Source organism: Odocoileus virginianus, chromosome 16, assembly GCF_023699985.2.
Source record: "Odocoileus virginianus isolate 20LAN1187 ecotype Illinois chromosome 16, Ovbor_1.2, whole genome shotgun sequence".
NCBI classification, from domain to species: domain Eukaryota; kingdom Metazoa; phylum Chordata; class Mammalia; order Artiodactyla; family Cervidae; genus Odocoileus; species Odocoileus virginianus.
In genome coordinates this window covers 30,427,304-30,442,103 of record NC_069689.1, presented here as the reverse complement: position 1 = coordinate 30,442,103, position 14,800 = coordinate 30,427,304, and the positions used below count along the sequence as shown (strand labels likewise).

At 41.6% G+C, this 14,800-nt stretch overlaps 1 pseudogene; it reads left to right on the top strand.

Moving 5' to 3' along the window:
• Window positions 1-2,252: 2,252 nt before the first annotated feature.
• LOC110122900 (cleavage and polyadenylation specificity factor subunit 5 pseudogene) lies at window positions 2,253-2,935 on the top strand (annotated as a pseudogene).
• The last annotated feature ends 11,865 nt before the right edge of the window (window positions 2,936-14,800 follow it).

Here is a 14,800-nt window from a genome sequence, read left to right as displayed (position 1 = left end):
ACCAACTTTAAAGACCCTGATGCTGAGAAAGATGGAGAAGGGGGTGACAGAGGATGAGATGGCTAGATGGCATCACTGACTCAATGGACATGAATTTGAACAAACTCCAGGAGATAGTGAAGGACAGGGAAGCCTGGTGTGCCACAGTCCATGGGGTCACAAAGAGTTGGACATGACTTAGCAATTGAACAACAAGGAGTAAATAAATGAAAAAATACCCCTTATCTCTTTTTTCCCCCAGTTTTAAAGCATTTATTGAATTTGTTACATTGTTGTTTCTGTTTTATGTTTTGGCTTTTTTGGCAGCAAGCCTGTAGGATCTTAGCCCCCTGACTAGGGATTGAACCTGCACCCTCCGCACTGGAGGGCAGTCTTAACCACTGGAGCGCCAGGGAAGTCCCTACCCACTACTTCTGAAATAGCAAACTTGAAGATATACTAGGACATGAAAATGAAAGTGTTAGTCGCTCAGTCGTGTCCAACTCTTTGTGACCGTATATGGACTATAGCCTGCCAGGTTCCTCTGTCCATGGCATTCTCCAGGCAAGAATACTGGAGTGGGTAACCACCCCTCCTCTAGGTGTTCTGACCCAGGGATTGAACCCAGGTCTCCTGCACTGCAGACAGATTCATTACTGTCTGAGCCGCATGGCAGGTCCTTGTTACTGATGATAAAGAGTAAATGGCCTTGAAGGACACTTTAAGATTAGAGGTTATCCTAGGTATGTGTACTAGTCAGTTTCCAAGAGGGCTCCTAGAGATCCTTGCCGCTGATAACAGCAGCCTCAGGCAAAATCTGATTGTATCCTCATGAAAGATTCCAAGCAAGAACTTCCTAGCCAAGCCCTTCCTAAATTCCTGACCCATATGTGATTACTGTTGTTTGAAGCCACTACATTTTAGGATAACTCATTACAGATACAGATTGTATTGAGGTGAGGTTAAGTCATTGAAGGTTACTAAGTGGAGCAGTAAATGGTCAGACATGCATCTAGAAATAATTCTGCCTTCGAGGTAGAAGTTGGATGAAGGGGATGGACACTGAGAAACTAAAGATCAGACACTGCTGAGGAAGGGATCTTACCATCCAGGGGTGAGGAAGTAGGGACTGAGACCACGTGGCGAGCAAGCAGGAGGTTAGAGAAAGCATCAGAAGCAGAGACTTGATTGAAATAAAAAATGCTTATATGGGGTTTGTTAGGACTGCTGCTGGGGAGACACAGGTTCTAGAAGAACTTGAATTGTGTTCCACCATACTACAACATGGGGGAGGCTTATAAAGGCAAAAACTGTAAGGTTAGAGTCAGTTAAATCAGCTCTTTGTCAAGAATTGTAATTGGAACTGCCAAGAAGTCAGGGTGTTTATTAAGTAAGGACTGGCTGGGGTCTGAAATGGTCACACAGTTGCAAAGAGAGACCCTGAGACCATAAGGTTGCAGCTGGCAGGTAGTGTCCTTGGGTCTGGTATAGTTCAGTAAAATCCAGGTTCTCACTGATGCAGAGACTGCTAGAGACTAGATCCTAAATGGCTCCCTGACTCCATTTTTGTATTCCTGAACTGTGATGACTCATTATAATTTCTATTTGTCATTAGGATCAAGAAGTGTTTATAAAAGATAGAACTGCCTCCATTAAGAGACTGATGGGCTGTGATAGGAAAGATAGAGACTAAAACGATTTCTGTGTTCTTTTTTTTCCTTCTAGAATCTTGCCAAATGTATAGATTTCCCAGCTTTGACTATTAGCTGAAGAGTCAGTCCCATGTTATTTCTCCATCTCAGCTCAGAAATCTCCTTTTGAAGATCTCACTCTTATCTAAGATAAATGTATTAACCTAGTTGCACTTTGTGGATTTATAGTAAGTACTAGATAGAAATATCTTCCCATAATTTGGGGGGGGGGGGGTATGTGAGTATTTTCCTTAAACTAAGTGTTCTTTAACATATTTTGTTCTTCAAGATTTTTCTTACATCAGCATTTTTCTATTTAAGAGACACTAAAAATGTAGTCTTCATTTCAAATGTTCTTTTAAGTTACTTAATATTTTTAAGACATCAATGATGTAATCTAGCTTTAATAGTAAATTGACTTACTTTAAATTCAAACTTACACATATGCCCATTAGGAAATTAGCCAAGGCCTCCTTCCGCGTTCTCCTGTCAATGGTGGGCGGAGTGGGACGCAGGTAACCGCTGCCCACACAGGGAGTCTGCCCGCCTCCCGCTTTGCCGCCAGGGCCCAAGCTCGCCAGCATGGCCGTGGTGCCTCCCAATCGCTCGCAGAACGGCTGGCCCCGGGAGTCACCCAGTTCAGCAACAAGTACCTCCAGCAGACCAAGCCCCTCACCCTGGAGCGCACCGTCAACCTGTACCCTCTTAGCGATTCCCTTTTTGGTACAAAAGAGCCGCTCTATGAGAAGGCCAGCTCTGTTGCAGCCAGATTTCAGCGCATGAGGAAGGAATTTGATAGAACTGGCATGAGGAAAGCTGTAGAACCCGTTTTGACTGTCCATGAGCACGGGCTACCCCATGTGTTACTACTACAACTGGGAACAACTTTCTTCAAATTACCTGGCGGTGAGCTTAACCCAGGAGAAGATGAAGTTGAAGGACGACAACGCTTGATGACAGAGATACCGGGTCGTCAAGGTGGAGTCCTGCAAGACTGGGTCTTTGATGACTGCATTGGCAACTGGTGGAGACCAAATTTTGAACCTCCTCAGTACCCATATATTCCTGTACATATTACAAAACCTAAGGAACATAAGAAGTTGTTTTTGGTTCAGCTTCAAGAGAAAGCCTTGTTTGCAGTCCCTAAAAATTACAAGCTGGTAGCTGCACCACTGTTTGAACTGTGTAACAATGCACCTGGATGTGGACCCATCATTTCTAGTCTCCCCCAGCTTTTGAGCAGGGTCAATTTTATATACAACTGAATGGCCGCACAGCAGAGAAGTAAGAGAAGCCGTCTGTGAGCACAGCTATACACAGCATAGAATAAACGTCCAGGAAGAGCTTTTTTGGTGTTCTCTCTTTCCCAGTCCTGAAATTACCACCTACTTTCTATTGTCTGAATAGTAAAGTTAATATGAAAAGCTAGATTGTGCTGTAAAAAAAAAAAAAGAAAGAAAGAAAAAAAAGAAATTAGCCAAGAAAAAACAGGGACATTAATCTCCTAAAGTTTTTTTTTTTTTTTTTAAGGCTTTCTTTTTAACTTTGGAGAAATCTTTTGGGAATAACTAGTTTTTACTTTGAACAAACATTTACCTGTAGTTCAGTAATTCTTTCCATTTACCTCAGACTCCCCTCTTGACCTGTTGTGGGTTTGACCCTAAACAAGACTCTCTCTCTTTGCTCAAGTGGTACTGTTAGGGATTTCCCAGCTACCTGTGTGAACCTAAGAAACATAACACTTCTGCTTAAAAACCATGTTTGAGCTCATGAAAGAAAAGTGAACGTGTCAGTCGCTCAGTTGTGTCTGACTTTTTGTGACCCCAAGGACTGTAGCCTGCCAAACTCCTCTGTCCGTGGAGTTCTCCAGGCAAGAGTACTGGAGTGGGTTGCCATTCCCTTCTCCAGGGGATCTTCGTGACTCAGGGGTCGAACCTGTGTCTCCTGCATTGCAGGCAGATTCTTTGCTATCTGAACCACTAGGGAAGCATCCATTTGAGCTCATGCAAATCAATTAAAGAACAAACAAACACAAAAGCAACCCAATCGAAAAATGGGCAGAAGATCTAAATAGACATTTCTCCAAAGAAGACATACAGATGGCCAACAGACACATGAAAAGATGCTCAACATTGCTAATCATTAGAGAAATGCAAATTCAAAACTCCAATGAGATACCACCTCACACTGATCAGAACAGCCATCATTAAAAAGTCTCCAAAGAACAAATGCTGGAGAAGGTGTGGAGAAAAGGGACCCTTCCTACACTGTTGGTAGAAATGTAAGCTGGTGCTGTCACTATGGAAAATAGTATGGAGGTTCTTCAAAAAGCTAAAAACAGAATTGTCATATGATCCAGCAATCCTACTCCTGGGCATATAATTTTAAAAGATACCTTTATGCTCATAGCAGTGCTCGTCACAATAACCAAGACATGGAAACACTGAAATGTTCACTGACAGAATGAATGCAAAAGAAGCTGTGGTATACATATATACAATGGAATACTACTCAGCCATAGAAAGGATGAAATAATGCCATCTGCAGCAACACGGATGGACCTAGAGATTATCATACTAAGTGAAGTAAGTCAGAAAGAGATACCATATGATATCACTTATATGTGGAATCTAAAATACGACACAAATGAACTTATCTATGAAACAGAAACAGATTCACAGACATAGAGAACAGATCTGTAGTTGCCAAGGGGGAGGTGGGGCAGGAGCGGGATGGGTTGGGAGTTTGGGATTAGCAGATGCAAACTAGTATGTGCAGAATGGATAAACAAGTCCTACTGTCTAGCACAGGCAACTATATTCAGTATCTTGTGATGAACCATAATGGAAAATAATATGAAAAAGAATATATATATATAAATATGTGTGTGTGTATATATATATTTATATATATATGAGTCACTTTGTTATATAGCAGAGATTAATACAACATTGTAAATCAACTCTAGTTGAATAAAAATTTTAAAATCTTTTAAAATCCCTGTGGGGAATTCCCTGGCGGTCCAGTGGTTAAGACTTGGCGCTTTCATTGCCGTGGCCCTGGGTTCGATCTCTGGCCAGAGAACTAAGTTCCTGCAAGCTGCGGGTGTGGCCAAAAAAAAAAAAATCCCTGTGTTTGAATCATTTCAAAGAAATATAGAGCACAGATCATAGTAAGGTTCATTCCAGGATAGGTTGTGTAGTAAGAGTTCAGGGCACTTGGAAAACTTCCTTCCAGAGACTGCTTTTCCTTTGTTTTTCCATATTCCAGGATCCTATTACTAGATAAGCATGATTCTAGCACTAACTCTGATGGGTGGCTTTTTTCCCCACACTAAGCAAATTTCTGACACCAGCTGAGTGTCCTACAATTCAACTCAATTCTGACACTATCTGCCTAAACAGCATCAGATCCCACAGATTGAGGGCTCAGCCCTGCAAGACTGCCCCTACTTCAGACGCCAATCACAAGTCCAGGTAGTTACCTGTGCTTCTGACCCAACAGCTAGAAATTAGAGGTTTCCATGACTCCCTCCTGGGGTGCGATTAATTTTCTAGAGTGACTTGGGGAACTCATAAACCAGTTTACTCACTGGATTAGTGGTTTATTACAAAGGATATTAAAGGACTGGAATCAACAGCCAGATAATAAAGATATATAGGGGGAGGTCCTAAACAAAGGAGCTTCTGTCCCCATGGAGTTTGGGGCCCAGCACAGTGGCATGTGAAAACATTATGATTCACCAATGTAGAAGGTCTCCAAATCCCATCCTTTTGGGTTTTTACGGAAGCTTCATTACATAGGCATGATTGATTAAATCACTGGCCACTGGTGACTGATCAGCCTCTAGCTCTCCTCTGCTCCTTGGAAATGGAGGCATGGGACTGAAAGTTCCAATCCTCTTATTACTTGGTTGGCTCTCTTGGCCTACTGCCCTCAATCTGAGGTGCAGCCTGAAAGTCACCACTCCATCACAAAGGACACCTTGGCCATTCTCTTCACTTGGGAAATTCCAAGGGTTTTAGGAGCTCTTTGCTAGAAACAGGGATAAGACCAAATATATATTTCTGAGTATGAATGACAACATCACAGTGAATCATCATTAGATGACTCCAAGAGTCCCTTACTAAATTGTATGCAACCTTTGTCACATATGTCAACGAAAAAGGTCATATACAATTTAGTAATTAATCAATAGCAGATCTAAGAAAGAAATGGAAAATTGTATTGCTACCAACCTGAGGATTATAACCTGGGAAACAGTCTTTCAGAAAGCTCCAAGGACTATTTCCTTCTTTAGAGGTCGAAGTACAGTGATATAAGTCTTTAAGACAAAGGGCTATAGTCAATTGGCAGTTTACACAATCCAGATTTACACATGGCTCTTGGCCTCTTACAAGGTTAAGAAGGAAGGTTATCTCCTAAGGAGCTATGAGCCTTTATGACATTAAGAAGGAATTTTATCTCCTAAAGAGAACTGGTTAAAGCAGATGCACAACATGCACTAAAGGAGAGGCCTGCGGCCCAAACAGGCAAAGAAAAATTTTAATTTAAAAATTTAAATTAAAATTTTTCTTGTCTTGCCATAAAATGTGAATTTTATTTCAGCACCTTGTAGGAAAAGATTTTCCACTGCCCCTAGGTTCACTCTCCACCCACCTTCGGCCTGCTCTATGGGGTGGCTGATCCCTACAGACTAGTTCAGTGCCTTTGACTTCTAGTTGGGTTTAACCAACGACGATCCCTGGGAAAGATCAGAGGAAGCAAGGATAGTGAAACTGTTCGGGGAACCACTGCTGAAACCACCTGCCCTGGCCAGCACCACAGGAACCAGACTCTCACATGAGTTATCTTACAACAGGAGGTCTTGGAGTTCTGGAAGGGTCAAAACGAGAGAGACTCCAGCCCACATGTCCTACCAACCTCCCAGATTCCTTTTTGCTGGAGTCCATCTTGGCTGAGCGATCCACGTGCCACCAGGAAGGACCCTGAGTCAGAATGATTGGCCAGAGACAACTGGAAACTAACCAAATGACCATTAAACCTGAGACTTAGAGCCACGTGGCAGAGCAGTTCTCCTGGGTTCCCTTACCTTACTATTCTCCACCTGGGCACCTCTTCCCCAAAGAGTCTCTTGCTTCGTCAGCACTTGTGTCTCCTCTGACAATTCATTTCCAAGTGGAAGATAAGAGCCCACTCTTAGGCCCAGGAGGTGCTGTTATAACTGCCCAACATCAAGCCTGAAAGGTCACCTTGGGCAGCTTGGGTCCCATGACCAAAGGTCACAGCTCCTCTTCTGGCAAGCTCCATGTGTCTCTAGAGAATCCACTCACTCCCTGCATCCTTCTGGGAGTAGGGGTGGGAACACCCTTGAATCCTACATGCACTTTTCTCTCCTTACACACTACGTGCACCTTTATTAAACCCACCTTGAATTATCCTAATTTGAGTGTGCCATCTGTTTCCTCCTGGGACTTTGACGGATACTCCTTGATAGAAGCAATTTACCAAGCTATTATTGGCCATAAACATCCAATTATAAATTATGAGATTGCTTTTCAATGTATAACCACCTAAGGCTGAGCTCAGATGGAATGGGACTTAGGACAAATAAAGCTTCATAGAGATAAAAGAAACAACACAAAGCAATAGGAATAGCAAGAGGTTTGAAATGAGGGGATCTCAGTTTGAGGTCCAGATCAGCAGTTTACAACACTTCTGGGCCTCATTTTTCAATAAAGTAAGACTTTTTAAATTGGCAGTTTTCAATTTGCATTTCACAAAACCCCACAGCTTCACAGAGGTACCTCAATGTCTACTAGCTTGGGAGGGGAGAGATGCAAAAGAAAAATAGGTAGACAGAGACAGAGCCCCAGCCCTGCTCCAACCAGGGCAGCTGTGCTGTAAGCTTTCTGTGGAACGAGATAACCAAGGATGTGACTGAGGAGTCCAGATCAAGGACAGGCTACTTTGCTCTGGAGATTTCTCAGGTCATGGATGCAAAACTGGGTATTCCTGCTGCCAGTCCTCTAGGGGAAAGTGGGCTTTGATGTGTGTGTGTGTGTGTGTGTGTGTTTAAAGAGCAGTTGGGGATTTCTGCCCTCTGTGTACAGTAACAGACTTCCCTAGTGGCTTGGTGGTAAAGAATCTGCCTGCCAATGCAGGAGACCCAGGTTCGATCCCTGGGTCAGGAAGATCTCTTAGAAAAGGAAACGGCAACCCACTTCAGTATTCTTGCCTGGGAAATTTCAGGGACAGAGGAACCTGGAAGGCTACAGTCCATGGGGTCACAAAGAGTCGGACACAACTGAGGGATGAACAAAGAGTGCGGCACCCTTTCTGTCACAAAGCGTGGAAGTCCTATCTGTGTGCAATAACACTGGGTGGGGACAAACATCCCCCTCCCTCTTTTCGGACCCACTGCAGGTATCTGTGGTGGAGGACAATCAAGCAATGTTTCCAGGGTGGTGGAAGCTGTCCAAATCGGATTTCCCACACCCACACTCCCAGTAGAGACCAGTAGGCAAGTTAAGTGCAGGACTGGGTCCCAGCATGAGTTTTAGCCCTCTGGGGTTCACATGGATTTGTAACACAGAGGAATTTTGCGGAGGGAAGAAAGAAAGGATTTTCCAGAGACTGGTATGTGCGTTTGTTTGTGTGGTGCTTTGATGTTAAAAGGAACGTGACTAAATTTTAGACCCCTATTTGGTAGAAGTGACATATATTCATGACATATAGATAGTGTGCAGTACATAATAGGTGCTCAGTAACTGTGGAATAAGTGAATGCATGGATGAAAAGTGGATGAATTCTGGGTCACACTGCATTAGAAGCTAAGAATTCTGCTTTTAAATACATGAATGAAAAGCAGTAAGCTAGTTCACATTGGCATTATGGTTTGCTCTGGCTGACGAGCATGCACACACCTGTTCTGGCTAGATTCCTCTTGCAGGTTCCTCAGGGATTATCGGGAAAGGCTTCTGGCCACCCTTCCTGGCCAGTAGCCAGGAAGAGTAGCGCAAGAAAAGGAGAGTAGGACAAGAAAAAGAACAGAAAAGTCAAAATTTCAACTGATGCACATTTTTAATCTTTGTCTTTGTTATTTTCTTTCCATTACAGTTCAACAAGCTCAAAAAAGACTTAAATGATTTAAAGCTGCAAAGTAAACTCATTAGATTTTTTCCCTGACTTTTCATTTTGAAATACTCATAGATTTACAGGAAATTGAAAAGTTAGTATAGAGAGACTAGTGTATACTAGAAACTATATACCCAACAACAAAATATATTTTTTAATGTAAAATCTAGTTTTAAATATTTGGGGGCCACTTTACTCCATTTAATCTTTCTTCTGAAATGCTGATTACTTTAAAACTTAGGATCCAACAGACAAATTGATATTCTTGCCCGCAGAATGCCATGGATAGAGGAGCCTGGAGAGCTACAGTCCATGGGGTCACAAAGAGTCGGACACGACTGAGTGGCTAACACTTACTTACTTAAAATGGTATTTCTGATTTTTTTTTTTTTTTGGTATTTCTGATTAAGAAATCAAGCTGGAACGAAAAAAAGTCACTGATCTCTCTTTTTCAGATGATAAGCCTTTAGAAAAAAGGTCACTCAATAGGAATTATACAGAGATTTAGTATTGTATTCACAGGTTTCCAAAAATTTTGAGTCCTCTGTGGACTATTAGCTGCCTGGCTTTCTAGAAAGTAACCAGTAGAGGGCACTCTAGCCTTCAAAGACTGCAGAAAAAGCCCCAGAATTGCCAGAAGCCTTATCTTTTACCTTCTGCAAGTTACTTTTCACCTTATTATGAGCTTGCCTGTTGGATGACTGCTGAGTTTTGCGTGTGTGTGTGTGTGTGTGTGAGTGAGAGAAAGAGAGAGAGATGAAAATTAAAAATTATGAACTCCCCAATAGCCATGTTAATATTACACAAATAATTTTTTAAAATTAAATCCAATGTTCTTGCATAAGTGTTTCCCAGTTACTCCAATTTGCCTTTGAATTATTTTTATGACACAGGATTCCCAGAGATAACTTACACATGATTATCAGGATTTCATAATCCTGAACATTCTTGCCTGAATCCACATCCATTGCCTGAACCGAAGTCCAATGCAGATGTATTTCTGCGCCAGCCTTTAATTAACCTATAAAAAAACTGATGCGGGGCTTCTCTGGTGGCTCAGTGGTAAAGAATCTGCCTGACAATGCAAGACACTCAAGTTCGATCCCTTACCCAGGAAGATCCCATACGGCAGAGAAACTTCTCTGGATTTTTCCACAGCTAAACAAGGCTCACCTGTGACCTGAACACTACACATCTAGCACTTAGAAAACAGCTTTGAAAAAGTGTCCAGACAACCTATCGCACAATTATACACAGCAGCTCTACTTGCAACAGCTAAACAAACAAACAAACAAACAAAAACACGATGCACTCCAAGTAGTTTGGCAGGGCAACAAAGCATGCTCTTTTTTCACCTTTTATAAACAGTGCACAAATTGGATTATAACTTCCCCACGAACATGCAGATGAAACTAGAATTTCACCAGAAATCAACATGTGCTTTAGATGCATCAAAGTTCCTCTGGAATTGGGAGGAAAACTATTTTTGCCAAAGATCTAGCATAGGTCAGGCACTTGCTAGGTGTCCCCTGGCCATAAGCTTCATTTTGGACTCCTATTGTCGAGCCTACCTTACAGCTGGGGAAACAAAGATGCTCAAAGACATCCAGCTAGCTAGTGGCAGGGGGAGAAGCAAACCCAGATGTTTTTGGCCTCGGGAGACTTTTCACTTGGGGACTCTGGTCTGTGTTCAGCCACTCTGCCACGAATTTCCCTGGCACTTGCTGGGACTATATTTCACAGGGAGGTTCACTTTCAGTGATTCCTGGTTGTTTATATTTTGGAATTTTCCTGATGTTTATAATTTGGAATTTGACTGAATATACCATCTGTTGTTATGAAACTGCCCCAAACCAGGGTAATAAAGGTTTAAAAAAAAGAAAGAACTTTTTTTTTTGTAGGGGCTGACTGTTGGGAGAAGGGGGTTGGGCAAGGGCAGTGAAGGGAGACTTTTGTTTTTCACTCTGTTATTTCTGTAATGTTTGAATATTTTATGATTTGAACATATTCATACAGTATTTTTTGTGGTATTTTTAATAAGGAAAAAAAAGAACCTTTCCAGGAAAATATGAAAAAACAATGTAGAAGGGGCCACAATGCAGTATATGTTCTCTTTTTATGATATATTTATAGTAATTTGAAGATAAAGACCTCTTTTGAGAGAGGGAGAAAGAGGACCAAAGTTTCATTATATGACTATTCTCTTCTCTTCATCCCTCACACCCTACACTCAGAAACAAACAAAAGCCTCTTATTGTTTCCCCTGACGGAACAACGATGACTAAGTGAATAAATCATCCAGTCACCAAAACTTCATTCCCAGTCATTTGACACCATTTAGGGAATACTATGTTGGAAATGTGCAGCTGTTCGAATCCCCATCAACACCACCCCTTCAGATGAGCAGATCCGAGGAACAGGAAAGTAGTCAATACAACAGTTTCTGAATGAACGGTGGATGTTCCATGTCAACAATCACACTCTTAATTTGAAGGTGAAAAGGGTGAAAACATGTTCCTTTCTCCCTTTCTTCCCAACTCCAGCACAGATTATTTTCACACTAAATTGGGGGAAATAAGGTTACATATTTTTAGGGTTAAATTTACAGTCTGTTAAATTCATTCACGGTCAGTCCTACAAACAACTTTAAAGTAAGGTTTGTGCCAGGAAGCTGAAGTACAGTGGGGTTAAATTTTAGACGCGGAGAGGGTTGAATAACCTCTCCCTGGTGATTCAGTATCTGCTGAGAAGAGTTTACCATAGAGAAACTCAACAGCAGAAACAGAGTCAGGACACTTCCCTCTCCTCTATTACTCATACGGCTTTGCAACCTTATTAAAGCTGTTGCATTGTGGAAGCTCTATTTATTCTAGTTATTCTGGCACAAATTTCCTTGTTAGGTAGCAAGAGCACCTCAAACCTCTTTTCAACATTTAGTAGTCAGTATCCTACTTTCTCTTGCTTTCGCCCACTTGAATAATCTGGAATGCTTCTGTATTCAGCAGTGCCTCCTGTGTGGGGCACATTTTGTACATATATATTATATACACTCACGTGTGTATATACATATGCATCGCACATACACATATATACTTGTGTGTATATTATATGTCTTAAAAAACTGCCTACAGAGCAGACTTTCCTTTCACCTGCCTTTACTGGTTTTCTCTCTAGTCCTTTAAAAATCATTGAGTTGATAGGTTTGTTCTTCATAATTTTTCAAGGTAATCATATGCATAAGATCTAGCCAACAAGCTGAATGGATTTGCTATAGTCACTGTCTATGTTCATCTATTTGATATCTTTATTCTCTTGGTTCTCAAGACTTCTTGGCAAATATACTTTTCAGATAACTTCTTAATTCATCAATTTAAAGTGGCCTCTTGTTTTTAATAGTGTGGAAATTTATTGTTTTACGTAGCAAGAAGTCCAGAGGTGGTGCGGCTTAGGAGTCGGTTAGCTCATGGATCAATGTTGTCAGGGACACAGATTCTTTCCACTGTTCCCTGGCCATCCCAACTGAATTGGCCTTCGTTCTCCACTTGTCCTTTCGTGGTCTCGTCGGCAACTTCTCTTCCTGATGATTATTCTGGGTTCTTTCTCCTGTTTTCCTTACCTGTAGGAGTTCTGCCTCAGGAGATATGACGCTCTGGGAATTTGCACCTCTAACCTGCCCTCTACCTTTCCCCTCCAGAAGGTTACCTGATCTGACTCCAGCTGGCATAGGTCTGGGTCCCAAGGCCCCTCTTCTAGAGAACTAATTTGCACCTTGGATTTAAAACCATGCGCAGCTCAGGGGTGGGATTCACTGTTTCTTCCTCATTACCTGGGCACCCCACCCTCCCCACCCCCGGTTCTTCTGGGTCTCCAGTGTGTTCTGCTGCTCCTCTGGCCTGGAAGCCTTCCAGGGTTCAGAATGATCTGTCCCCTAGGAAAGTCACCACTCTATGGCTCCCTCCCACTCCTCTGCGATGCTCTTCACCTTCCCTAGGGAGAGAGTCAGGTTCCTGTCTCCAGTCATGGCCTGCTGGTCTTGTCACCTTCTTGTTCTGTCAGTTCTTGACTTGAACATGCCCCAAGCTGAATGCCCCATTCCTTTTCCACCTTTTCCAGACTTGTCATCACATAGCTGCTGTTAACATCTATCATTCTATTTCAATATGGTTTAAAGCTAAGATCTGAAAAATAGTGGGATTATATTCAGTACAAGTCACTTTTTCAAGAAGTACATGGGCCAAAAGTGAAGATGAGAAACTTCTGCATTTACTCATGAGGCCCACTGCTGTAAATAAAAATTCAGAGGAAAACAATAGTTCTAGCTCTAAAGGGGAAAGGTTTTTGGATTTCAGAGTGAATGGATAACAACTAAATGCAACGTGTGGTCTTTTTACCTTTTTATTCTTTTTGAAATCTAGATTAAAAGGAAAAAAAGCCTACAAAGGATATTGTTGGGACAAATGAAAATATTTTAATAATGGACTGTGTATCAGATTATATTAGTGCATTACTGTTAAATTTCCTGAGTGAGAGTCTTATTCCATGTAGAAGGAATGTCCTTGTTCTTAGGAAATACATGCTAACGTATTTTGGGATGAAGTTGTCAGTGTCTATAATTAACTCTAAATGGTTCAGCCAGAAATAAAAAATCAAAAAGAGAGAAAGCAAATGGCTAAATTCAATTGATGAATCTAAATGTATAGTATATGGTGTTCATTGTACTACTTGTAATTTTTGTTTGCAGTTTGTTTGAAATTTTCAAAATAAAAAGTTGAGTAAAAGTTGTGACTAGTGGAGAAAACCGTCGTTCTGATTCAAGGACTCTGTGTGTGTGTGTGTGTGTGTGTGTGAGTGTGTGTGTGTGTAAGATGTATCAAGGTTTAAGCTTAGATTTAGAAAAGTTGGAGGTATAATCACTCAAGAAACAGATGTGATCATTGTCTATTTAAAACCAATAAAGTTTGAACTGTTTTAATGGTTGAAGGGCTGTTTAGCAATGCTGCCTCCCGAAGGCAGGGGTTGCGTCAGTCTGCTCTCTGAAGGCCCCTACCGCCTGGCAGACAGCTCTGTTAGCTGGACGTGAGCCCCATGAGGAACTGGCCCGCATATCTCATGGCAGTACTGTGCTCAGATACAGGCCTGGCTGTCTGGTTCTGTCCCACAGACTGGGTCCCCATGGGAGGTGGGAAGTAATCCACTGATCCTGTCAGTTGTCAGGTTCTGTTCCAGGCTCTCATGGACATCATTTCTTTCTATCTGCACAGCTTCCTGGTAGGGTAGGAACCATCATTCCCAGCTACGAATGAGAAAGTGAGGCTCATGCATCATTAAGTTTTAACCTAAAGCCATAAAATTGGGTAAGTGGAAGGGCTGAGATTCCAATCAGGTCTTTCCACTAGAGATAAATCTAATAGCTTCTACTAAAGTTGGTCTCCCTGACTACACGCTGTTCCAATTAGAACAAGATGCACGAATTTTGTATAGCTTACAAATTATCATCTTGGTTGTGGAGCCAATTTGCCAACTTACCGGGGAGAAACCAAAGTCGTGTTAAGTCTGCCTATCAAGCAGAGCTATCCACTATGTTGCTGACACAAGCTGAGTCCAACAGTTTGGCTAAATCATTACCTGCTTGTGGACAGCTCTGACCGGCCCTGCTGCAGCAGCTGCACCTAGTACAGGAATTCATTCACCGCTCTTTGGGTTGCAACGTTAGAGTTTTGTTTTTACTTTTTAGAAAGTGACCCAGGAATTAACTCCTGAATTTCAATGGTCTTTCTTCCTACAGCTGATTCTCCAGGTCCAGTAATCTTTCATTTTTTCAATGTTCCAAGTATGAGTTTAAACTTTTTTTCATTTTGAAAATACTATTGAAAGTAGATATGGGTATTATTTCTATTTTTTCTTTCCAGAAGAAAGGTTTTTTAAATTTTAAAAGTAATATTTTTATCAGATCAAAATGTATAATAAGACCTGCTAGTTATTAATGTAGCATA